Source organism: Ranitomeya imitator, chromosome 1 (genome assembly GCF_032444005.1).
Source record: "Ranitomeya imitator isolate aRanImi1 chromosome 1, aRanImi1.pri, whole genome shotgun sequence".
In the NCBI taxonomy this organism is placed as follows: Eukaryota; Metazoa; Chordata; class Amphibia; order Anura; family Dendrobatidae; genus Ranitomeya; species Ranitomeya imitator.
The window spans coordinates 1,056,930,893-1,056,957,550 of record NC_091282.1 but is presented as its reverse complement, the minus strand read 5'-3'; positions in this window follow the sequence as shown (position 1 = coordinate 1,056,957,550).

The window sequence follows — 26,658 nt, the reverse complement described above, 5'->3', positions numbered from 1 at the left end:
CAGAGGTTCCCAGTTTGTTTCAAGGTTTTGGCGATCCTTTTGTGCTAGGATGGGCATTGATTTGTCTTTTTCCTCGGCTTTCCATCCTCAGACAAATGGCCAAACCGAACGAACTAATCAAACTTTGGAAACATATCTGAGATGCTTTGTTTCTGCTGATCAGGATGATTGGGTGTCCTTTTTGCCGTTGGCTGAGTTCGCCCTTAATAATCGGGCCAGCTCGGCTACTTTGGTTTCGCCGTTTTTCTGCAATTCTGGTTTCCATCCTCGTTTCTCTTCAGGGCAGGTTGAGTCGTCAGACTGTCCTGGTGTAGATACTGTGGTGGATAGGTTGCAGCAGATTTGGACTCATGTGGTGGACAATTTGAGATTGTCCCAGGAGAAGGCTCAACGTTTCGCTTACTGCCTTCGCTGTGTGGGTCCCCGACTTCGTGTTGGGGATTTGGTTTGGTTGTCGTCTCGTTATGTTCCTATGAAGGTTTCCTCTCCTAAGTTTAAGCCTCGTTTCATTGGTCCGCATAAGATTTCTGAGGTTATCAATCCTGTGTCATTTCGTTTGGTCCTTCCTGCTTCTTTTGCCATCCATAATGTGTTGCATAGGTCGTTATTGCGGAGATACGTGGCGCCTGTGGTTCCATCCGTTGATCCTCCTGCCCCGGTGTTAGTTGAGGGGGAGTTGGAGTATGTGGTGGAGAAGATTTTGGAAACTCCAGTACCTGGTCAAGTGGAAGGGTTATGGTCAGGAAGATAATTCCTGGGTTTTTGCCTCTGATGTTCATGCTGCCAATCTGGTTCGTGCCTTTCATTTGGCTCATCCTGGTCGGCCTGGGGGCTCTGGTGAGGGTTCGGTGACCCCTCCTCAAGGGGGGGGTACTGTTGTGAATTCTGTTGTCGGGCTCCCTCCTGTGGTCATGAATGGTACTTCGGCTGGTTCTGTCCATGGACTTCCTCTGGTGGGTGTTTCTGAGTTTCCTTTCACAGGTGACGAGGTTAATTCGTTAGCTGCTGCTCTATTTAACTCCACTTAGATCTTTGCTCCACGCCACCTGTCAATGTTTCAGTATTGGTCTAGTTCACTCCTGGATCGTTCTTGTGACCTGTCTTCCCATCAGAAGCTAAGTTCCAGCTTGTATTTCTTTGGTTTGCTATTTTTCTGTTCAGCTTGCTATTTAATTTGTTGTCTTGCTTGCTGGAAGCTCTGGGACGCAGAGGGAGCGCCTCCGCACCGTGAGTTGGTGCGGAGGGTCTTTTTGCGCCCTCTGCGTGGTCTTTTTGTAGGTTTTTGTGCTGACCGCAAAGTAACCTTTCCTATCCTCGGTCTGTTCAGTAAGTCGGGCCTCACTTTGCTTAATCTATTTCATCTCTGTGTTTGTATTTTCGTCTTTACTCACAGTCATTATATGTGGGGGGCTGCCTTTTCCTTTGGGGAATTTCTCTGAGGCAAGGTAGGCTTTATTTTCCTATCTTCAGGCCTAGCTAGTTTCTTAGGCTGTGCCGAGTTGCATAGGGAGCGTTAGGCGCAATCCACGGCTATTTCTAGTGTGGTTGATAGGTTTAGGGATTGCGGTCAGCAGAGTTCCCACGTCCCAGAGCTCGTCCTTTATTATCAGTAACTATCAGGTCATTCCATGTGCTCTTAACCACCAGGTCCATTATTGTCTTGACCACCAGGTCATAACACATTACATCTTCAATAAATGCACAAGTTTATGTTGATATTTTGGACACTTTTCTTATCCCATCAATTAAAAGGATGTTTGGCAATGATGAAATCATTTTTCAAGACGATAATGCATCGTGCCATAGAGCAAAAACTGTGCAAACATTCCTTGAAAAAAGACACAAAAGGTCAATGTCATGGCCTGCAAATAGTCCGAATCTCAATCCAATTGAAAATCTTTGGTGGAAGTTGAAGAAAATGGTCCATGACAAGGCTCCAACCTGCAAAGCTGATCTGGCAACAACAATCAGAGAAAGTTGGAGCCAGATTGATGAAGATTACTGTTTGACACTCATTAAGTCCATGCCTCCTAGAATGCAAGCTGTTATAAAAGCCAGAGGTGGTGCAACAAAATACTAGTGATGTGTTGGAGTGTTTTTTTTGTTTGTTTTTCATAATTCCATAATTTTTTCCCTATGCTTGGTAAAAAAAAGTAACCATTACTGACTACCACATTTTTTGTTCTTGATTTCTTTTACTGGTTCTTAAAGCCAGAAAGTTGCCATTTGAAATGACTTTAGTTTTGTGCCATGTCTGTGATCTGCTTTTTTTCTACAAAATTAAACAACTGAATGAACATCCTCCAAGGCCAGTTATTCCATAATTTTTGCCAGGGGTTTTACTTGCATATAATTGTTTTTACAGATGAGCCAGGCAGCTTCATGTATCTTGAAATTGTACCCATGGAGGCAGATTTTCAGGGAGATCTCAAGGGCTTATTTACATATTAGGAAAAATATGGATTACTCTGGAATACCGCACAGAATTGCAGATATCAAAGTATCAGTTTGCTCAGCTTCCTATGACCTACATGGCCATATAGACGGCTTAGGAGGGTCTATCCTACTGACAGATTTCCTTTAATTCTCTATGTAACATAACAGTCTTAGAAATAAACGGTATCTCTGCCAGGTTAAGGAGTTATCACACCTACCGTAGTTTGGATACAATAAGGATTTTACACACTCACTGAAATCTGTAATGACGCTTCCCTTCTTCACTAGTAGTAGGAGGATCATACAAAGAAAATGCAAAAGATAAAGAAGACATATTTCAGGTATTTCTGTACATTCCCAAAATGCTACAGCTTGGATCTTGCTATGTAAAATGTTGCATTTTTCACTCTTTCCAGTTAGACTAATAATAAATATATTGTATTGAAATCATTAAATGCAACAAAAAGTAAAACAACTTCTTTTTTTTGGTAGTATCTGTATTAAACCTTTAACCCCTTGGAGACGAAGCCTGTTTTCACCTTAATGACTAGATTTCTTTTAACATATTGTACTTTATGATAGCGGTAACATTTTTTCTATAAGACGCGCTTATTTGTGAAAAAAACTGAAATTTGGTGAAAATTTCGCAAATTTCAGGCTGTGTGCACACGTTGCAGTTTTTTTGCGGTTTTTCCCGATAAAAATGCTATAAAACCACAAAAAAACCCGCATACAATAAGCATCCCATCATTTAGAATGAATTCTGCATGTTTTGTTCACATGATGCGTTTTTTTCCGCGAAAATATGCATCACGGTAAAAACCGCAGCATGTTCATTAATTTTGCATTTTTTTTGCGGATTTTCCACTACAAAATGCATTCGGAAGTGTCCAGAAAAAAACGTGGCAAAAACGCGCCAAAACCGCGGCAAAACACATCAAAACCGCAGCAAAATCGTGGCAAAAACGCATGCGGTTTTCTTGCGGATTTCTTGCAGAAAATGTCCGGTTTTTCTCAGGAATTTTCTGCGAGAAATCCTGAACGTGTGCACATAGCCTCAAACTTTTAATTTTTGTGCCCTTAAATCAGAGAGTCATATCGCACAAAATAGTAAATAAACAACATTTCCCACATGTCTCCTTTACGTCAGCACAATTTTGGAACCATTTTATTTTGTTAGGAAGTTATAAGGGTTAAAAGATGACCAGCAATTTCTCAATTTTTCAACAAATTTTGCAAAACCATGTTTTTAAGGACCACTTCACACGATTTTTTTTATTTTCATAAGGGTAAAAGGAGAAAATTGTCAACTAAAGTGGTTGAGCAATTTCTCCTCAGTATAGTGATACCCCATATATGTAGAAAAAACACTGGGCACATGTCAGGGCTTAGAAGGAAAGGAGCACCTTTTGACTTTTTGAATGCAAAATTGGCTGGAATTGAGAGCGGACGCCATGTTGCGTTTGAAAAGCCCCTGATGTGCCTAAACATTGGAAACCCCCACAAGTGACCCCATTTTGGAAACTAGACCCTTCAAGGAACATAAGCTGCATGGTGAGCACTTTGAACCCCCAGCTGCATCACAGAAATTTAGAACATAGAGCTGTGAAAATAACAAAATCTAATTTTTTCCCCAAAAATGATTTTTAGCAACGATTTTTTTATTTTCACAAGTGCAAAAGGAGAAAATGGACCACTAAAGTTGTTTTGCAATTTCTCCTGAGTACCTTGATACCTGATATGTGGAGGAAAACCACTGTTTGGGCGCACAGCAGGGCTCAGAATGAAAGGAGTGCATCATGTTGCGTTTGCAGAACCCTGATGTGCCTAAACAGTGGAAATCTCCAAGTGACCTCATTTTGGAAACTAGACCTCTGAAGGAATTTATCTAGAGGCATAGTTTTATCAATGATAATAATTAGTGATGAGGGAATATTAGTGATTATAATTAGTGATGAGCGAATATAATAATAAACATTTTATTTATATAGCGCCAACATATATCCTGCAGCGCTTTACAAATTATAGAGGGGATTTGTACAGACAATAGACATTACAGCATAACAAAAATCACAGTTCAAAATCGATACCAATAGGAGTGAGGGCCCTGCTCGCCCGCTTACAATCTATAGGTATACTCGTTACTCGAGATTTCCCAAGCACGCTCGGATGACCTCTGAGTATTTTTTAGTGTTCGGAGATTTCGTTTTCCTCACCTCAGCTGAATGATTTACATCTTTTAGCCAGCTTGATTACATGTGGGGATTCCCTATCAACCAGGCAACCCCCACATGTACTTATGCTGGATAACAGATGTAAATCATTCAGCTGAGGTGAGGAAAACTAAATCTCCGAACACTAAAAACTACTCGGAGGTCACCCAAGCGTGCTCGAGAAATCTCGAGTAACAAGTATATTCGCTCATCACTAATTATAATGCTTTTGGTTTTATTGGTGTATGATTTTATAATGTGGTGTTATATGTAGGATGTGCTGGGTATATCAGATTATAAAAGTGTGTTGTGTCAACAGGGTATAATTTTTTTTTAAATTGTAGACGTGTGGTACGCTTTGAAGCAATGCTTAATGCAAAGGCCACGTTTCTCAGGGCAGGTTTCGCAATGGTAAGTTGTGTCCTTTCGGATTCCCCTCTTGGAGCATACTCTGCACTGTTTTTGTGCAGCCTTTGGGGAACCTTTTCTGGGAAATGTTGACCTGAGACAATACGGGCACTATCAGTTTCAGAAGTACTGGGACCCTCTCCTTCCTGAGTGCCAAACATTAGGGCCTTGATGACTACCTCCTGAAACTGAAGGAAGGTCCCTTTATTGCCTGCAGATCGGAACAGCACAAAAGCATTGTACCATCTGTACAATGTGCAAGGCCAATTTTTTGTACCAGTGCATGGCACTGTATGATTGGAGAACCTGATATGAGAGATATACACCCTCCATGTACTGATTGTAATCCAAGACACAATCATGCTTTGGGACTTGTGCTGTGGTCCCATGAACAAGACATCCCTTTTGTACTTATACTTGACCACCAGCATGTTGTTGCTGCATTTGGGCTCTGCTTTTACTTTTTCTCTGTGATTGCCCAATTAGTGACTTAGGGAGGCCTCGCTGATTTTTTTGCATGGGGCCACATACAACTGTACCTCTAGAAGAGAGAGTCTTGAAGAGCGGGATGCTGGTGTAAAAGTTATCAATGTAGAGATGATAACCGTTATCCAGCAGTGGGGGCAGCAATTCCCACACAATTTTTCCACTCACCCCCAGGACGAGGGGCATTCAGAGGGGTTAATCTGGGTGTCCCTCCTAAATCTGTGGGTGCACCCTGAGGTACTCTCGTACAGTTTGTACAGTTTTGTTACGTACCCTCTTACTGGGCAGGTATTGTTGGAAATTCAGCCTCCCTTTAAAATGATCCAGAGATTCATTAATAGTGATGTCCCTCTAGGTAGTGTATGCCTCAGCAAATTTTCTGCTGAATTGGTCAACCACTAGCCGAATTTTATATAGACGATCAAAGTTTGGATCCTCTCGGGGAGGACACTGCGCATTATCACTATAATGCAAAAAAATTTTGGATCACTTCAAAACGTGTCCTTATCATGGCCATGCGGAATACAGGTGTATTGTAGAGAATAGCAGTACTCCAGTATTGCCGAAGCTTTGGTATTCAGATTATGCCCATATGCAGCACAATTCCCCAAAATATCATCGTCTCTGCTACATTTATAGGGGTCCATCTGGCATATGATGACGTGGGATTTTGAGTGAAAAATTGATGGGCATACAAGTTTGTCTGGGCCACAATAACATGTATTATTTCCTCACTGAAAATGAATTTGAAGAAGTCAATTTCATTGAGGCCAGTGGTGTCAAACTGGATTCCTGAGCTGCCAATGAAATCTGGAATGACGGGCTTATAATTTTCGGGGGATGCAATCCATGTGGGATTGATTGCTGCAGGAGTTGCCTGGGTCCTAGGGCACCTTGCTGGCAGAGGAGGAATGGAGGAATGTAGGATCTTCCTCACTGCCTGAATCCGTGTTGGAAGCAAGGAAGGCGTAAGCCTCCTCTGCTGAATAGCATCTTGACAAATGGGGCATTTTTTGTTATTTTTCCAAACCCCGGGGATGTGTGTGTAATTGGTGCTTTTACACGTGTAATGTGTGGGGCTTGTGTATAGGGTACAATTTATTATAAAAAAAAAACAGAGAAAAAAAAGTAGATAGATAGAATGTAGAAAAATCAGATGTAAAAAATAAGCTTGTATGAAAAAAATACACTAATGCGCTCCTTATAAATTTACCCAACGCAACTAAATATTTTTTTACAAGAGAAAAATGAATGTCATCAATAATGTTACGCACCCTCACCTACTGCACTAGAAATTACAAATCGATGGCAGTTTTTTATGCAAAAAAAAAGATGCTACATCCCTACCTTTAAAACTACTCTATACTTTTTTTTGTTTAATCTAAAACAAGATTGAACTTCACCAAACACTGACGCCAGCTGCACTAACACGCTACCTATAAAACTCAAAGAAAAAGGAAAAAAGCCGCACCACTCCAACTTTCCGTATAGTTAAAAAACCTTTGTCCTTTATTTCTTTCAATGTGGTATGGACATTGTTACAGAGGGCAGTGCGTTTGCAGAAAATGCCGGTACAAGGAGAGGACTACGGCCGTTTCATGTATTACGCGCTTCTAGGGGTCCATGTATAACAGATGGTTGTAATTTCCTTAAAATTAAAAAGGAAAAAACTATACGGAAAGTTGGAGTGGTGTGGCTTTTTTTATAGATCTTTGTATTGCCATTCTGTTTTTTTTTTTTCACTCTACCTATAAAACTACTCTGTACGATTTTTTTTTCTCTAAAAGAAGATTGGCTATCACTAACACTGTGACCCTAGCTACATTAATGTGCTATCTTGCCACCTATAAAACAACTCTGTATGATTTTTTTCTGTGAAAGAAAATCGGCTGTCACTAACATTGTGATGCAGGCTACACTACCTCTAAAACTACACTGTACTAAGTACTATTTTTTTTTTTTCTAAAAAAAAAAACGGTCGTCACTAGCACTGTGACGTCGGCTACACTACCTTGCTACCTCTAAAACTACGCTGTACTAACTATTACTCTTATTAGACTGCAACATTCGCTACACTAACTAGCTAAAAAAGGAAAAGTCTCTGATCAACAGCGATACTGATCAGAGAGCTCCAGACACAGAAAGAGCCCGAATGCTCTGCACCGGAAGCTGCACACACAAAAAAAGCTCAAAAAGTGCACTAAAAATTCAATTAGAAGGGGAGAGGAGGGGGGCTGGTCTGAATTGCAGATGCAGGGGCAGGCGGTGCAGCCCCCTGGGGCGATGTGCAGGGATGGTCTGCTGTCAGGAACAACAGCCATCGTAACCTGATCACCGAGTGATGCAGCACAGTGACCGTAATATTACGGCGCCGTACTACTACTGTTTTGGGCACAAATGGAGTTCCTGAGAAAAGTACTAGTACGGCGCATGTTACGAAGTGATGACCGCCAAACCAATACATATTTTACTGACCTGAGATATAGAGAATAGTCTCCCTATACAGGGGACAATCCAGTAGTTGTCGGCTGGACACTATAGCTGACAACTTGCTGCATCAGCCACGATCAGTGTTGGCACCTTCCATATCTGTTTAACCCTTTAGATGCTGCTGTCAATAGTGACTACATCATATCAATGGTTATCAGAGTGTGGGGCTTCCTCTTTATCCCCATAGGCATCCTGAGATCATGACTGTGTGCTCCTGATGTTTGCCATGGCAATTAATGGCCAAATAACAGCCTTGGAGTCTGCCGGCTACAGTGGCCTGATCAGAAGTTATAAACATTTAGTTGGTAAAAATACTCTCTTTCATTCCTGTCATGCCACTTTACATTAATTCCTGAAAATCACCTGAAGGCTTAGTAAACTACCCGACAGCAGTTTTCAATATGTCATGGGGTGCTGTTCTTAAAATGGTATTACTTTTGGGGGTTTCCAAATATAGAGGATCCACAAAGTCACTTCAAACCTGGATAGTTCCCCCAAAAAATTAATTTTGTAAATTTCCTTGAAAAAATGAAAAATTACTGCTACATTTTTAAACCTCCTAAAAGACTAACAAATAAACTAACATTTTACAAGTGGTGCTGATGTAAAGCAGACATGGGAAAATGTTATTTATTAATGTTTTTCTGTGGTTTGACTGGATTAAAAAAATTCAAAGTTTGAAAATTGCAAATTTTATAAATTTACAATTATCATAAAGTATAATGTGTCACAAAAAAAAATCTCAAAATTACTGGGATTTGTTCAAGTATTCCAGAGTTATTACCACATAAAGTGACACTGGTCAGATTTAAACAATTTGGCCTGGTCATTAAGGGGTTAAAGTGTATGGTGACCTTTGACATTCAAATCAAGTCTCTAATATAGTTCTAATGTCAAAATCACCTTCTCTGTGAACTTCAGCTGATAATAAAACAGAGAAACACAGAGACATCTGATTTTGTGATGGCTCCCTTTACACCATCAACATAACGTAAGGGTGAGACCATATGGAAAAAAATAGCAACTTGCATTTTGCTGTTCAATTTGCAATTTTCAGGATTATAAAATTAAATAAGACTGGTGCTCAATCTGAAGCTAATTTCAATAAATAAATCAGGGAACTGCTAAATAATCACATTTTTTGTTTGCATAGTGCAGAAACAGTACAGGTAAACCAGAAATTAATTAAACTACTTTTTAAGAGCCTGTCCAAATACCCTAGAATACATATGAACATCAGAGAGATTCAAGCTCTCAGGATCTCCCTCTCTAACGCTATTTTGTCACAGAGTTCACACTATTCCTCCTGAAAAACTTAAAAACTTTTGGAAAACACTTCCTATTGATTTCAAAGGGAAATCCACTTTGCTTTTCACATGAAAAGTTTATTGAGCATACAAAAAGTGCATGTCACTTCTTCAAAGAGGATCTTGATGGAGACCACTTTAAACTAGGTATTGTCAAATAAAAAACCTATAACACAATAGTTCTGGAAAAAAACCTTCAGGACTAAAGATGGCAGAATTAATTCAAAGGACTCCAGTCCATCGGCCAGGTCAGTACTCCAAGACCACGGAATAGAAGGCTTATGTATTTCCTTACCTCCCAGAATTCCCAGCTCCTCTGATGACATCATGTCAACTTTGGTTAAAAAATTGTGGCATGACGTGAGCCAAGAGCTGAGTGCATTTGCAAATCTCTTATCTTGTGGTCACAGAATACTGACTTGGCCGATAGACCAGGGTCTTGTAAATCGATTCTCCCATCTCTTCTCTTATCTCTATTTAAAAACATCTTCAAAAAATTTCACAGAAAATACTTCAGGAAGAAAAAAATTCCTTAATCTGCCAAGGCAAACAGGATCATGGGGTGCATTAAAAGAGGTCTGGATACACATGATGAGAGCATTATACTGCCTCTGTACAAATCCCTAGTTAGACCGCACATGGAGTACTGTGTCCAGTTTTGGGCACCGGTGCTCAGGAAGGATATAATGGAACTAGAGAGAGTACAAAGGAGGGCAACAAAATTAATAAAGGGGATGGGAGAACTACAATACCCAGATAGATTAGCAAAATTAGGATTATTTAGTCTAGAAAAAAGACGACTGAGGGGCGATCTAATAACCATGTATAAGTATATAAGGGGACAATACAAATATCTCGCTGAGGATCTGTTTATACCAAGGAAGGTGACGGGCACAAGGGGGCATTCTTTGCGTCTGGAGGAGAGAAGGTTTTTCCACCAACATAGAAGAGGATTCTTTACTGTTAGGGCAGTGAGAATCTGGAATTGCTTGCCTGAGGAGGTGGTGATGGCGAACTCAGTCGAGGGGTTCAAGAGAGGCCTGGATGTCTTCCTGGAGCAGAACAATATTGTATCATACAATTATTAGGTTCTGTAGAAGGACGTAGATCTGGGTATTTATTTATTATGATGGAATATAGGCTGAACTGGATGGACAAATGTCTTTTTTCGGCCTTACTAACTATGTTACTATGTTACTATGTTAATCATTCTCGATAAAATTAGTGTTTCTTGAAAACATCAGATTTGTCTGCCTCAAAAAACTCTATGTGAACACAGTTATAGGGAGCAATAGCAGACACCCTCTATATTTGAGTGGCTCATCCTGCTATGAACACAACCTGTCATTATGCAATCATAAAATGTAGCATGTATAACACTAAATCTATTGAATTTCTATATTGAAATGGCTTAAATTTCACATTTCTCTAAGTAAAATATGTGAATAAAGTGCTCCTTTAAAATTGTAAAGTGACCCATCAGAGGGATTCAAATGACTTAGATTCCTTAAAATATGGGAAAAGTTATTACTAGGTAAAACAGGATGAAAGTTACATATGGTACTGCCATAAACAGATTGTTTTTAGAGCTCCTCCTTCTGCCATTGCCTAGGTCAGAGGTGGTACGGTCCATCAATAATCTGCATCTCAAATAACTTTCTATGCAGCCTCTGTTTCTCCAAGTCAATGTCCTCATTTCTCTCTAGTTGCACCCCAAAATGCAATCCAAGCAGCACAGCATTGGTCCATGCCCTCAGACTATTGCATTACACTATAGGATAACATTTACTTTCAACTGAGAACTAACGCTGAGTAATCACGTATATTATATGTCCACATACATTTTTAACCCCTTTGGAAAGTTTTGGTGCCTGCTGTAGATTTGACTTTGATCATTGAGTATCATCATCATCATCGTTATAGCTGTTGATTTTTTAATACCGTATTTTCCGGCGTATAAGACGACTTTTTAACCCCTGAAAATTTTCTTAAAAGTCGGGGGTCGTCTTATACGCCGGGTATCGTCTTGTACGCCGGGTGTACATGGTGGGTGGGGGGGAGTGGTCCCGATGACGGAGGGGGCGTCTCACAGGAAAGTGTGAGTGGAGTATGCCCCATTACCTCACATTGTAGCTGCAGCCAGCATCAGCGTGGGGTGCAGGGGAGCGGCGGCGGCTGCTCCTCTTTGTGCCGCGTGGGGTGGCGGTTCCTCTTCGTACAGCATCGGGGCTTTGTGCTGTGGGGCGGCAATGGCGGCGTATCTTCCCGCAGAGTCAGTCGGGGCTCCTCCGGCATCTCCTGAAAGCCCGAAGGCGCCGGCAGCTCCATTGCTGCGATGCGGTGGCCTCCGGGAAAATGGCCGCTGGGGGCGGCGCATGCTCAGATTCAGCCGCCGCTGCCGCCCCACAGCACAGAGCCCCGACGCTGCACGAAGAGGAGCTGCCGCCCCACAGCACCCAAGCGGCACAAAGAGGAGCAGCCGCCGCCGCTCCCCAGCACCCCACGCTGACGCTGACTGCAGCTACAATGTGAGGTAATGGGGCATACTCCACTCACACTTTCCTGTGAGACGCCCCCTCCGTCATCGGGACCACTTCCCCCCAAAAAAGGCACATTAGTCACCGGCCCTATAAGACGACATACAGCATATAAGACCACCCCCGACTTTTAAGATTTTATATTTTAACTGGAAAAGTTGGGGGGTCGTCTTATACGCCCAGTCGTCTTATACGCCGGAAAATACGGTAGTTCTAAAAATGACTCATATGCGCGTGTATATTACTAGATTTTCCTGTTCTTCAAGGTCCTATAGGTGGCTGTTATGTGGAGGTTTGTCTATAGCTGTTACTGAGGTTCTCAGTTATCATTGTTACTGAGAATCCCACAGCTCTAGCCATCACTGAGGATTCTGCAATGGTCATTATTATAAGGATGCTATTACTGTTAATGGGGTACAATAACATTTGAGAAAAGTTTCCAGAAAAAAACATTTTACTCTGTACTCTATGCAAATAGGTTCAGTAATATTAGCAATGTGTCAATCATTTTCAGACTTTTCTAATGTTTAAAACTTTAAATGAAACATACTGTACCCATCACCTACCATGTCTTCTACCCAACTCTAAATAATTCTAAAGGTAACATTATCATACAATGACAAAATGTCATACAGCGACCATCATAGCATGGCCAAATAATTTCTCAATACAGTGACTTAATCAAATAGTGGTAGCATATGGTCATATTACTGTGCAGAGTGTGAATAATATCAGTACCAAACTATGACTGAATAAAAGAACCATATGAATGCTCTATAATACTACCATACAGTAATATAACCTAATGCAATACAATGATTAAATAATACCACTATAAAATGACAAACAATACCTCCATATTGTGGCTGAATAAAACCTAGTTTATATTATATTGCTACCTTCTGCAGTATATGCTGGAAAATGCTCCCAACATGTACCTCTCTACAGAGGACTGTAACATATAGGCTGGGAAATGCTTCCACATATACCTCTCTACAGAGGACTGTAACATATAGGCTGGGAAATGCTTCCACATATACCTCTCTACAGAGGACTGTAACATATAGGCTGGGAAATGCTTCCACATATACCTCTCTACAGAGGACTGTTACATATAGGCTGGGAAATGCTTCCACATATACCTCTCTACAGAGGACTGTAACATATAGACTGGGAAATGCTTCCACATATACCTCTCTACAGAGGACTGTAACATATAGACTGGGAAATGCTTCCACATATACCTCTCTACAGAGGACTGTAACATATAGACTGGGAAATGCTTCCACATATACCTCTCTACAGAGGACTGTAACATATAGGCTGGGAAATGCTTCCACATATACCTCTCTACAGAGGACTGTAACATATAGGCTGGGAGATGCTCCGACATATACCTCTATAAAGGGGACTGTATTATATACAGTTTGCTGGGAAATGCTCCAAACATACTTCTGACACGCCCACCAGGCACATGGGGTACTTGGAACCGGGTTGGACAGTTCTTTAGGGAAGTCACAGAGCTGTGACCCGACTCCGTGGCCCTGGCTGTGCCAAAAAATGGGGAAAATGTATATGGGATTTAACGTGACACCACCTGTGGTGTTCGACAACTGATGGCTGAGGCTGCTAATGGAGACAACTGGGGCTGATGGTGACGCAGCTGGGATGGTTCTGCTCCCCACACGTGGAGTGGGGCCTAACAGCTTACCCTCCTGCTGCTAACAGTCTATCTCTGTTTTTAAAAACTAACTGTTGCCTGCATGGCAGGCAGCTCGAGCCTATCACAGGTGCCGCTCCTTTGTGTCGGCTGCAGGCTCTGGTATGCTGCTGTACCTCTGGGTATTAGATTGGGCCAAGAGACCTGCAGTCCCCTGCCCTCTGGATTTAGCTGCCGGGACATCAGTACCCACACAACCACGGTATCCGGTACCTTGCGCTCAGCTCTGGGGTGACTTTAATCACAGATCCACTCCTCAGGTTCTGCTCTACTTCTCTCCTACTGACACCTGGTAATGGGACCCCTCCTTTCAGGCATGACATTACTCCCTGTGAGGGAGGCAATGCCACTGTGACAACCGGACTCCTGGGGTGCCACACTTCTATACGTAGGACTGTAACACATGGAGTATGCTGGGTGTGAGGAGCTGGACACTTAAAGACTATGGGACCAATGCACGTAGAGCGGAGTCCATGGCTATAACATTATACTAGCACCAGGGTCTGGCTAGTAAAGGTGGACGGCCAGCGTCTGCAGCAGTACATCCAGCAGCTAGAGGGCGCATTGTCTGCTCTCGAGCACACAACCTCCGCTGTGGATGTTACTGCAGTGGCGACTCAGGCAGCTACTGATGCTGCATCTCGTATGTCCGCTGCCCCCTCTGTTCCGACCGTATCCCATCTCCCACTGCCTGATACATTCACAAGTGATAGCAAATTGTGTAGGGGATTCGGGAATCAGTGTGCGATACATCTAGAGCTGCTGGCTGCATGTTTCCCTTCAGAGCGGGCTAGTGTGGGGTTGGTGATCTCACTCTTGTCCGACAGGGAGTTGGAGTGAGCTACGCCGCTGTGGGAGCCCAATGATCCAGTAGTGCAGAGTGTTTCGCTGTTCCTGAGCACTCTGAAGCGGGTCTTTGTAGGACCTCAGGTCATCCACGATACTGCGCTCCAGCTGCTGGCATTGACTCAGGGTTCTTCTATGGTCAGCCATTTTGTCGTCCACTTCCGGACTCTTGCATCTGAGCTGGAGTTGTCAGATAAAGTTATCATCCTGGTCTTTTGGAGAGGGCTGGCTGTTGATGTGAAGGACCCTCTGGCCACTAGGGATATTGCGGCCACACTAGAAGAGTTAATATCTGTCTCCACACGCATCGACGTTTGGTACTCTGAGGCTGGAGCGAGCCAAGTGTTGTCAGAGGTTTCGGCTGGCTCCTAACTTCACCAAAGCTCTGGAATCTTCGGTCCAGGCATCAGAGCCTCAAGAGGCCATGAAGGTTTCTTGAACGGGATCTAAGTCTCAGTCCGATCGTGCACCCCTGGTCTGTCTTGTCTTTTGGCAGCTGGGACATTATGTACAACAGATGTCCTCAGGACATATCCTCGGGAAAACAACTGTGTCCAGTGGCTATAGGAGGAGGCTCACTAGACACAGAGGCATTTTCCTCCAAATTGTCTTTACAGAGAACTCTCTCCATTGGCCCGTCCACCCATGCGGTGGAGGTTTGTGTGGATTCCGTGATGGAGGGCAATTTCATGTCTTCTGCCTTCACCCCAACTGCACACAATACCCCTGCTGATGCACACCAAGGCAGTTACCATCCGGATGGTAAATGGGTCAACACTGCCCTCACAGATCACTCATAAAGACCACCCCCCTCACTCTCACCATGTCTCCAGCACATCAGGAGAAAATTTCCCTGCTAGTCATACCCGAGGGTATTGACAAGGTCTTGCTAGGAGTACCATGGCTGCTTGGTCATTCACCCCATATAGATTGGTCCTCTGGAAGAATATTGGGATGGAGTGATTCTTGTGAGGGTAGATGTCTGAGAGTGCATGTTCAGGTTGCTACTACTGGGGTGCCCGCAGATTTAACCTCTCTCCCTGAACACTACTGGTCTTATGCGGACGTGTTCTCCAAGAAAGCTGTGGAGACTCTTCCATCTCACCGCCCCTATGACTGGCCTATTGATCTCTTGCCAGGTGCAGAGCCTCCCAAGGTTCGTGTCTACCCGTTATCTCTTCCGGAGACAATGTCTCAATATAGTAAAGAGAATTTGGCGAGAGGGTGGGTTCATAAGGAAGTCAGTGTCTCCTGCAGGGGCAGGGTTCTTCTTTGTACAGAAGAAGAATGGGAAACTACGTCCATACATTGACTACAGGGGTCTTAATGCTATAACCATTAAGAACAAATACCCTCTACCCCTTATTTCTAAGTTTTTTGATAGACTGCGTGGAGTGAGGGTATTTACCAACCTAGATCTGCAGGGCGCATATAACCTGATACGCATCTGTGAGGGGGATGAAGGTAAGACAGCATTTAACACTAGGAACGGTCACTATGAGTATCTGGTGATGCCCTTCAGGCTTTGTAATGCCCCAGCCATCTTCTAAGACTTTGTGAATGACATCTTCCGGGAACTGTTATCCACCTCGGTCATAGTCTAACTGAATGATTTTCTCATCTACTCTCCAGATATAGATTCCCACCGGAGAGATGTCTGCAAGGTCTTCAAATGCTTACAGGCTAATTCCCTGTATGCTAAGCTTGAGAAGTGTGTGTTTGATCAGGAGTCCTTGCTTTTCCTGGGCTATATCATCTCAGCCAAGGGCTTGGCTATGGATCCTGCCAAACTGGAGTCCGTGATGAACTGGCAAGAACCCCATTCCTTTAAAGCCATGCAGCGCTTCATGGGGTTCATCAATTACTATCACCATTTCATTCCCCACTTCTCTACTTTAGAAGCTCCTCTGGTAGCCCTCACCAACAGAGGAGCTAATCCCAAGTTGTGGTCGGAGGAGGTCTCCAAGGCTTTTATCTAGATAAAGTCTCACTTTACTAGTGCTCCCATTTTACATCGTCCTGATGTTGATAAACCATTCATAATGGAGGTGGATGCCTCTTCCATCTGAGCAGGAGCCGTCCTCTCTCAGAAGGATGCTCAAGGTCAAAAACATCCCTGATTTTCTTTTCTAAGACCTTCACACCGGCAGAGAGAAATTATTCCATCGGGGACTATATGTTGCTAGCTATGGAACTGGCCTTTTCAGAGTGGAGATATCTCCTAGAGGGGGCCCGGTACCCCTTCTAAGTGTTCACTGACCACAAGAATCTGCTATATTTGCAGACAGCCCAGCAGTTGAACTCTCGCCAGGCCACATGGTCCCTATTCTTCTCCCGATTTAATTTCACCCTCCATTTTCTCTCTGTGGAGAAGAACTCACGTGATGATGCTCTCTCCCGTTCTATTGTCTCATCTGAGGAGGGAGAGGAGGCTCAGCTTTTTGTCTTATCGGAGAGTTTGAGAACCGTAGCTCCGGTTTAGCTGAAGTCTGTGCCTCCGGGCAAGACTTTAGTTCCACCTAATCTGTCACCAGAGGTTCTCTCCTGGGCTCTTTCGTCTAGGGTGGGTGGAAATTTCGGGACCAAGAGGACATCTGAGCTCCAGGCGAGGTCTTATTGGTGGCCGCATATGGCACGTGACATTAGGGTCTACATTCAGGTGTGTGTCTCTAGCGCCAAGAATCAGTCTTCCCGGCAGAGGCCCCGGGCATATTGTATCCCCTGCCGGTGGCGGATGGGCCCTGGGAGATGGTCAGAATGGACTTTGTTGCTGGGTTTACCCGAATCCCATAACAATACAGTTATCTGGGTAGTCACCGACCATTTCTCCAAAATGGTGCACTTGCTGCTTCTTCTGTGAGTACCATCAGCATGGGCTTTGGCGGCACTTTTTATTATTATTTTATTTCGCCTGTATGGTATGCCAGACAAAATTGTCAGTGACCTGGGTCCTCAGTTCGCTTCTCGGTTCTGGAGAGAGCTTTGTCGTCTGCTCAGTATTGAGTTAAATCTCTCTTCAGCTTATCATCCCAAGAAGAATGGGTGCATAGAGAGTGCCAACCAGACCCTGGTCACATTTCTGCGACATTTTGTTTTCGCCATGCATGATGACTGGGCATCTTTACTATCGTGGGTAGAGTTTGCGCTTAACAATGCTGTTGCCAATTTCACAGGGCAGACTCCTTTCATCCTCAACTACGGCCAGAATCTGCATGTTCCTGTGCCTATGCCTGTGTCGTCCACCAACTTTAGGGTGGCAGACTGGATGGTGGAGGCTCGTGACATTTGGGACTGCACGCAGGATGCCATCTGGGCCTCCAAGGAGAGAATGAGGGTTGGGGTCCTGCTCTGACCTTCCCCCCTGGCAACTTAGTGTGGCTCTCTGCCTGTCACATCAGGCAGCATGTTGCGTCCACTAAGTTTTCTCCCCACTACCTAGGTCCTTTCAAAGTCCTACAGCAGGTAAAACCTGTGGTGTATCACCTGTCCCTTCCTCTGCGCCTGGGTATCACCGATACCTTCCATGTTTCCCTCTTGAAACCCGTTCAGGTGTCCCAGTTTTCTGAGTCATCTGCCGGGACATCGAACACATCTGTGGACGATTTTGAGGTGAACGCTGTTGTGAATTCAGGTTTTGGGCTCCCTCCGGTGGTTGTAGAGGGTAATGCAGTTGTGCCTGGACTGCAGGAGTGGACAGGTGTATCTACTAATTGCAAAACTGACTGGGGTATATAGCTTTGCTGGATCCTTTAGTCAGTGCCAGTTGTCCATTGTTCTTGAAGGATTCACTTCCCTGCTTGTCTCTCCAGTTTGCTGTGTTTTTCTACAAAGATAAGTCCTGGCTTTGTTTTTGCTGTCCACCTGCAGTGGACCTTATAGTTCTGTGCATTTTCATGTTTTTGTCTTGTCCAGCTTGGTCTGTGAAGGATTTTTTGCAGCCTAGCTATTTCTCTGGAGATGCAGATATACCCCCCATGTCTTTAGTCAGATGTGGTGATCCGTATTTTCTGCGGTGGATATTTTCTAGTGTTTTTATACTGACCGCATAGTACTCTGTTCTATTCTTTCTTTTTAGCTAGTATGGCCTCCTATGCTAAAATCTGATTTCATATCTGCGTATGTTATTTCCCTCTCCTCTCACAGTCAATATTTGTGGGGGGCTATCTATCCTTTGGGGATTTTCTCTGAGGCAAGATAGGTTTCCTGTTTCTGTCTTTAGGGGTAGTTAGATCTTAGGCTGTGCCGAGGGGTCTAGGGAGTGTTAGGTACCCCCCACGGCTACTTCTAGTTGCGCTGCTAGGTTCAGGGTTTGCGGTCAGTACAGGGACCACCTTCTCCAGAGTACGTCTCATGCTGCTCCAAGGCCACCAGATCATAACAGTACAACTGGCCAACAATGAGTTAATTGCATCTCAGAAGAAGGGTGGAAAGATTTTGAGCCATTTTTTTTTCCTTAGCCTGTTTGGTCTGTTCCTCCCTCTTTACCTCTTGGTGGCTACGGTGTCTAGTATTAACATGAATGTTCAGGAGTTAGTTTCTCGGGTGGATCAGCTTGCTGCTAGGGTACAGGGTATTTCAGATTTCATTGTTCAGACTCCTGCCTTAGAACCTAAGATTCCCACTCCTGATTTATTCTTTGGTGACAGATCCAAATTTTTGAGTTTCAAAAATAACTGTAAACTGTTTTTTGCATTAAGACCCCGGTCTTCTGGTGATCCTATTCAGCAGGTTAAAATCATCATATCTCTGCTGCATGGTGACCCACAGGATTGGGCATTTTCCCTGTAATCTGGCAATCCTGCTTTGCTTAATGTTGATTCGTTTTTTCAGGCATTGGGGTTGTTGTATGATGAGCCTAATTCTGTGGATCAGGCTGAGAAAATCTTGTTAGCCCTGTGTCAAGGTCAAGAAGCGGCAGAATTGTATTGCCAGAAATTTAGAAAATGGTCTGTACTGACTAAATGGAATGAGGATGCCTTGGCGGCAATTTTCAGAAAGGGTCTTTCTGAATCCGTTAAAGATGTTATGGTGGGGTTCCCCACGCCTGCTGGTCTGAGTGATTCTATGTCTCTGGCCATTCAGATTGATCGGCGCTTGCGCGAGCGCAGAATTGTGCTCACTGTGGCGTTGTCCTCTGAGCAGAGCCCTGAGCCTATGCAGTGTGATAGGATTTTGTCTAGAGCTGAACGTCAAACATTCAGGCGTCAGAATAGGTTGTGTTTTTACTGCGGCGATTCTGCTCATGTTATTTCTGATTGCCCTAAGCGTACTAAGAGAATCGCTAGTTCTGTTGCCATCAGTACTATACAACCTAAATTTCTGTTATCTGTGACCTTGATCTGCTCATTATCATCATTTTCTGTGATGGCATTTGTGGACTCAGGCGCCACTCTGAACTTAATGGACTTAGAATTTGCCAGACGTTGTGGTTTTCCCTTGCAGCCTTTGCAGAACCCTATTCCTTTGAGGGGCATTGATGCTACACCGTTGGCTAAAAATAAACCTCAGTTTTGGACACAGCTGACCATGCGCATGGCGCCAGCCCATCAGGAAGATTGTCATTTTCTGGTGTTGCATAATTTGCATGATGATATTGTGCTGGGTTTTCCATGGTTGCAGCTACATAATCCGGTGTTAGATTGGAGATCTATGTCTGTGACTAGTTAGGGTTGTCAGGGGGTTCATGATCAGGTTCCTTTGATGTCAATCTCCTCTTCCCCCTCTTCTGAAGTTCCTGAGTTTTTGTCTGACTTCCAGGATGTATTCGATGAGCCCAAATCCAGTTCCCTTCCACCGCATAGGGACTGTGATTGTGCTATTGATTTGATTCCAGGTTGTAAGTTCCCTAAGGGCCGACTTTTCAACCTGTGTGTGCCTGAACATACCGCCATGTGGAGCTATATTAAGGAGTCTTTGGAAAAAAGGGCATATTCGGCCATCTTCTTCACCGTTGGGAGCGGGGTTCTTTTTTGTTGCCAAGAAGGATGGCTCCTTGAGACCCTGTATTAATTATCGCCTCTTGAATAAGATCACGGTTAAATTTCAATACCTCTTGCCTTTGCTTACTGATTTGTTTGCTAGGATTAAAGGGACTCTGTCACCTGAATTTGGCGGGACTGGTTTTGGGTCATATGGGCGGAGTTTTCGGGTGTTTGATTCAACCTTTCCTTACCTGCTGGCTGCATGCTGGCTGCAATATTGGATTGAAGTTCATTCTATGTCCTCCGTAGTACATGCCTGCGCAAAGCAATCTTGCCTTGTGCAGGCATGTACTACGGAGGACAGAGAATGAACTTCAATCCAATATTGCAGCCAGCATGCAGCCAGCGAGTAAGGAAAGGGTGAATCAAACACCCGAAAACTCCGCCCATATGACCCAAAACCAGTCCCGCCAAATTCAGGTGACAGGTTCCCTTTAAGGGGTCTAGCTGGTTTACTAAGATTGACCTTCGAGGGGCATATAATCTTATTTGTATCAAGCAGGGTGACGAATGGAAAACTGCATTTAATACGCCCGAAGGCCATTTTGAATACCTTGTGATGCCATTCGGACTCTCTAATGCCCCATCTGTGTTCCAATCCTTCATTGCATGATATCTTTCGGAGTTATCTTGATAAATTCATGGTTGTATATTTGGATGATATTTTGATTTTTTCCAATGATTGGGAGTCTCATGTGAAACAGGTCAGGATGGTATTTCAGATCCTCCGTAATAATGCTTTGTTTGTGAAGGGGTCAAAGTGCCTCTTTGGAGTGCAGAAGGTTTCTTTTTTGGGCTTCATTTTTTCTCCCTCATCTATAGAAATGGATCCGGTTAAGGTTCAGGCCATTCATGATTGGACTCAGCCCACATCTGTGAAGAGCCTTCAGAAATTCTTGGGCTTTGCTAATTTTTATCGTCGTTTCATTGCCAACTTCTCCAGTGTGGTTAAACCTCTAACCGATTTGACCAAGAAAGGTGCTGATGTGACGAATTGGTCCTCCGCAGCTGTTTCTGCCTTTCAGGAGCTTAAACACTGATTTACTTCTGCCCCTGTGTTGCGTCAGCCAGATGTTTCGCTTCCATTTCAGGTTGAGGTTGATGCGTCTGAGATTGGGGCAGGGGCCGTTTTGTCTCAGAGGAATTCTGATGGTTCCTTGATGAAACCGTGTGCCTTCTTTTCTCGGAAGTTTTCGCCTGCAGAACGCAATTATGATGTCGGCAATCGGGAGTTGTTGGCTATGAAGTGGGCATTTGAGTAGTGGCGACATTGGCTTGAGGGGGCCTAGCACCGTATTGTGGTCCTGACCGATCATAAGAATCTGATTTACCTCGAGTCTGCCAAACGGCTGAATCCTAGACAGGCTCGATGGTCCCTGTTTTTCTCCCGTTTTGATTTTGTGGTCTCGTACATTCCTGGTACTAAGAATGTTAAGGCGGATGCCCTCTCTAGGAGTTTTTTTCCTGATTCCCCTGGGGTTCTTGAGCCGGTCGGCATTTTGAAGTAAGGGGTTATTCTTTCTGCCATCTCCCCTGATTTGCGACGGGTTCTTCAGGAATTTCAGGCTGATAAGCCTGACCGCTGTCCTGTGGAGAAACTGTTTGTTCCTGATAGATGGACTAGTAAAGTGATTTCTGAGGTTCATTGTTCTGTGTTGGCTGGCCATCCTGGGATTTTTGGTACCAGAGATTTGGTTGGTAGGTCCTTTTGGTGGCCTTCTTTGTCACGGGATGTGCGTTCTTTTGTGCAGTCCTGTGGGATTTGTGCGTGGGCTAAGCCTTGCTGTTCCCGCGCTAGTGGGTTACTTTTGCCATTGCCGGTCCCTGAGAGACCTTGGACGCATATTTCTATGGATTTTATTTCCGATCTTCCTGTTTCCCAAAGAATGTCGGTTATCTGGGTTGTCTGTGACCGATTTTCTAAGATGGTTCATTTGGTGCCTTTGCCTAAATTGCCTTCTTCTTCTGATTTGGTTCCGTTGTTTTTTCAGCATGTGGTACGTTTGCATGGTATTCCGGAGAATATTGTGTCCGACAGAGGTTCCCAGTTTGTTTCTAGGTTTTGGCGGGCCTTTTGTGCCAAGCTGGGCATTGATTTGTCTTTTTCCTTTGCATTTCATTCTCAGACAAATGGCCAGACTGAGCGAACTAATCAGACCTTGGAGACCTATTTGAGATGCTTTGTGTCTGCTGATCAGGATGATTGGGTGGCTTTTTTGCCATTGGCCGAGTTTGCCCTTAATAATCGGGCTAGTTCGGCTACTTTGGTTTCGCCTTTTTTTTGTAATTTTGGTTTTCATCCTCATTTTTCTTCTGGGCAGGTTGAGCCTTCTGACCTTCCTGGTGTGGATTCTGTGGTCGACAGGTTGCAGCAGATTTGGGCTTATGTATTTTCTGTGGTGGATATTTTCTAGTGTTTTTATACTGACCGCATAGTACTCTGTTCTATTCTTTCTTTTTAGCTAGTATGGCCTCCTATGCTAAAATCTGATTTCATATCTGCGTATGTTATTTCCCTCTCCTCTCACAGTCAATATTTGTGGAGGGCTATCTATCCTTTGGGGATTTTCTCTGAGGCAAGATAGGTTTCCTGGTTCTGTCTTTAGGGGTAGTGGGAGTGTTAGGTACCCCCCACGGCTACTTCTAGTTGCGCTGCTAGGTTCAGGGTTTGCGGTCAGTACAGGGACCATCTTCTCCAGAGTACGTCTCATGCTGCTCCAAGGCCACCAGATCATAACAGAACGCCATTGTCGGTTCTAAGGTGATACACGGCAAAAAAAATTATTTGATGGACCTGGAAGCCTATTGACCAAATTTGACCCCCTCAGCTTATTTCGGCTTTCAAGTGTGGCAAGGCCTGAGGAAAAGGGGAACTAGGAGGAGGATAATGTTAGGCATCAGGATTCTCCCTCTGCACATGAGGAATCCCAAGCCATGTCTTCTCCTGTGGGTCTCCCATTCGGTCTCTGCTGCAGTGGATCCTGCTCAGCAGAGACGTTGGTTGTAGCGTATTGCTCAGACTCGAGCTGTGCATTTGGTTGTTGCTGCCTCTCCAGGTTCAGCTATAGCAACCAGTATTGAACAGCGGTGAGCAGACATTGCTGGGACTAAGTCCAGGATTTGCCCTTCTGAGCATGCTCGTGCGATGACCACTCATTGGTGGTCGGCAGCCAGGTGCTCAGATCCTCAAGTGAGTCCAGATTGGTCTACTAGCAAGGTCCTGGCAGACTGGGATCTATAAAAGGATCTCACGGCCACACAGCCGTGCGCTAGTATAGACCATGACATGTGATGTGTGTGCATATATGAATGACTCTGGTGAAAAGCTCCTAATGCTTCCCTACCCTCTGGTTGTGCATGTGCTCTAGGGAGATTGGAGTCAGCTTCAAACAGCGGCGGCGTCGCTTGCACAACATCGTGTGCATTGTGGGTCCGTCAGACTCTTACCCCAACGTTCCAGGGGCTAAGCTTAGGGACGTCACTAGTGCCATTGCTGCTGATGCCTAACAGAGAACGGCATTCTTTTCAGTGTTTGCTGCGGCTCTGTGTTGCAACAGAGTTCGCTGCTGTTCACATCCGGTGACATTTAACCCGTGTGTCTTTGGTGCTCTACCACCGTCTTGTGTCTGCCATTGCTTAGTAGCAGGTTCCATCTCTGCACGGTGGTTATTTGGTGTGTTCCACCAACCCTAACAATGTATCCCTGCTGCTGTGTAATGGCTGTGTCTGATTGTACAGGGACATGGTCTGATCATACCATAGCTCCTGGCCAGGAGAGGATGCAAAAGAGAGGATACAATCAGGACAGCACAGGATCATAGCTGATTCTTTTTTTTAGATAAAACATTGTTTAAAAACAGGCACGGAAAAATTTTGCCTCACAGAAAGAATCAGCTGAGATCCCTTGCTATCCTGTCTGTATACTATTTTGCTTCATCCGCTGCCCAAGAGCTGTGGTATGTGCAGACCATGTTCCATGTTACGCAACACATAGCAGGGGCACATTTAAAGCATTTTCTCAGCTTAGGAGCATTTTTTTAACACATCCAGTTGTGGAACCTATTTTTACTACAAGACGTAATAATAAAAATGTACTTAGTGGGAAAACTCCTTTAAGTTGAATCTTAATGAAGGAGAATCACCTTACTCCAGCAGTCCTCTTTGTATGCTGTGAACAGTGCCAGTGTAAGCAATTTTAGCGATATACTGTATATATTAAGCATGTACCATATGTTGTATGGTTCTCATTCTTTTTATCCTTATTCTTTTTATATGTGTATATGATTAATTGGAGGCAATGCATACAGTAAGGTTACAATTTATAATTAGAGTACAGTAGTACCCCTTAGAACATCAGAACATACATTTCTTTTGTTAAGAAGTAACGCAGTGTGTAAATCACGCAACATGAAACCTGAATAGATGTGGATTTACACAATCACTCATCAAAAAGAGTAATTTTAGAAGACCAACGAACCTTGATTTAAAGCAGTTCTTACGCTACATCTTAGAATATCTTGTAAAAAGAGAGTGTCTAGTTCTCCCTAGTTGCCCAATCTTGTGTGCTCACCTCTGCCCATGAACCAATTATCACACATGGGTGCTTTCTGGTTTTGAAAAGAATTAGGTTATTAAGATTTTCTGCTGTTCTTTCCACTTCCTGGTTCCTGATCATATATATTATTAACACAAACATTTTCACAGGAATTACACCATGCAGAGAACAGTCAGGTCCCGATACCCAGCTTACTCCTACCTTCATCTACATCTATCTTGATGGCTGTTTCATCAAATTACACAGCTTGTTTCTTACAAATGTATTGTTTCTCTTCAGTGCTCTTTAGGATTACTTCGTTATATGCTCTTATATACTTTTAAATGCCACTGAAGCACTAATCATACTAAATGTTTCTTAACATCATAGTTTTTAACCATTTTTGGATTTATTATGTCTCTGTGACACCAGAAGAACTTTGGTTCCTATCGCCTCTTCTTGGAAATAAGATTGCAGTTCACGTCTTCTATTAAGGAGATTGCCATCTGCCTCTTAATACAAAGGTGGTTGCTACATAACTACTTTGTCTCTCACAAGCTGGTTGTAAAACACTGAAAATACAATTTTTCCATGATTTGAACAACATAACTTTTCCCCACTGGGAATCACACATGCAGTTTTCATGCTGTTTTTTGAACCAAAAATATATTTAAAATGGAAGATAAACATAAGTATTTCCTTCATAGTTTCATATCTTCTTGAATTCACTCTTAGGTGTGACTCAAAAGAAGTCTATCAAAAACTATTAGTATTATTATTGTGTTATTGAACATTCAAAAATAAAGATAAAACAGAAAAACTTGCATGTGTTATTCCACCACTGTAGTTTTTGATGCATTTTTTGTGCCAAAGCCATGAGGCTTCAGTAGGAAGAAAGACTCATCATGTCCTTCTGTTATGTTTTCTAATCTTTCTTAATTCACTTCTTTTTTGGCTCAACAATTCAATAAAAAAAGATAGTGAAAAATATATAGTGACCCTAAAAATAACTCAACTTGTTCACCAGATTGTATGAGACTATAATTGCACTTATAGTGTCTGTGGTCATTTTTGGTGTAACATCAGAAAGTGGATTCAAAGGAGTTCGAAAATACAATAAAACCTCTATGAGAAAACAACATAAAATTGTATTAAAAAGGTATTTTAAGAGAGTAGAGATCTTTGGTAGAGGTTAAAGTGTCTAAAAAAAATCACAAAAAGAAATGTTCAGCTCACTTGATGAACAAAACATTGAAGATGTGCATGGACAATGAATCCCAGTTGAAAGGATAATATAACACATGAAAAAAATGATAATCTTGTCCAACACTCAATCTCCAAATTTTCTTAGTAAAAAAAAACTTTTATTAATCTATTGAAAAGATATAAAAAAAGACACATTTTAAAAACATGACATCCTGAAAATAATCCTATTCGTTTTGAACCTAGAAATATGTATTGTTCTTAGTTATGGATTAGAATTGCACATTTTTAGGATTTTTTGCAGGACATCCTCTTTTTAAACTTATATGTTTTTCATGTGTTTTGAATGGATCGATAAATTTGTTTTTTACTGCTGGACAAGATTATCACTTTTAAAAAAACACTCAACTCAAACTACAATAAAATCTTTTATGTGTTAATTTAGTCTAAAGCTGCATTAATTTGTGATTTTTTATTATCAGACAGCAGTCGGACCA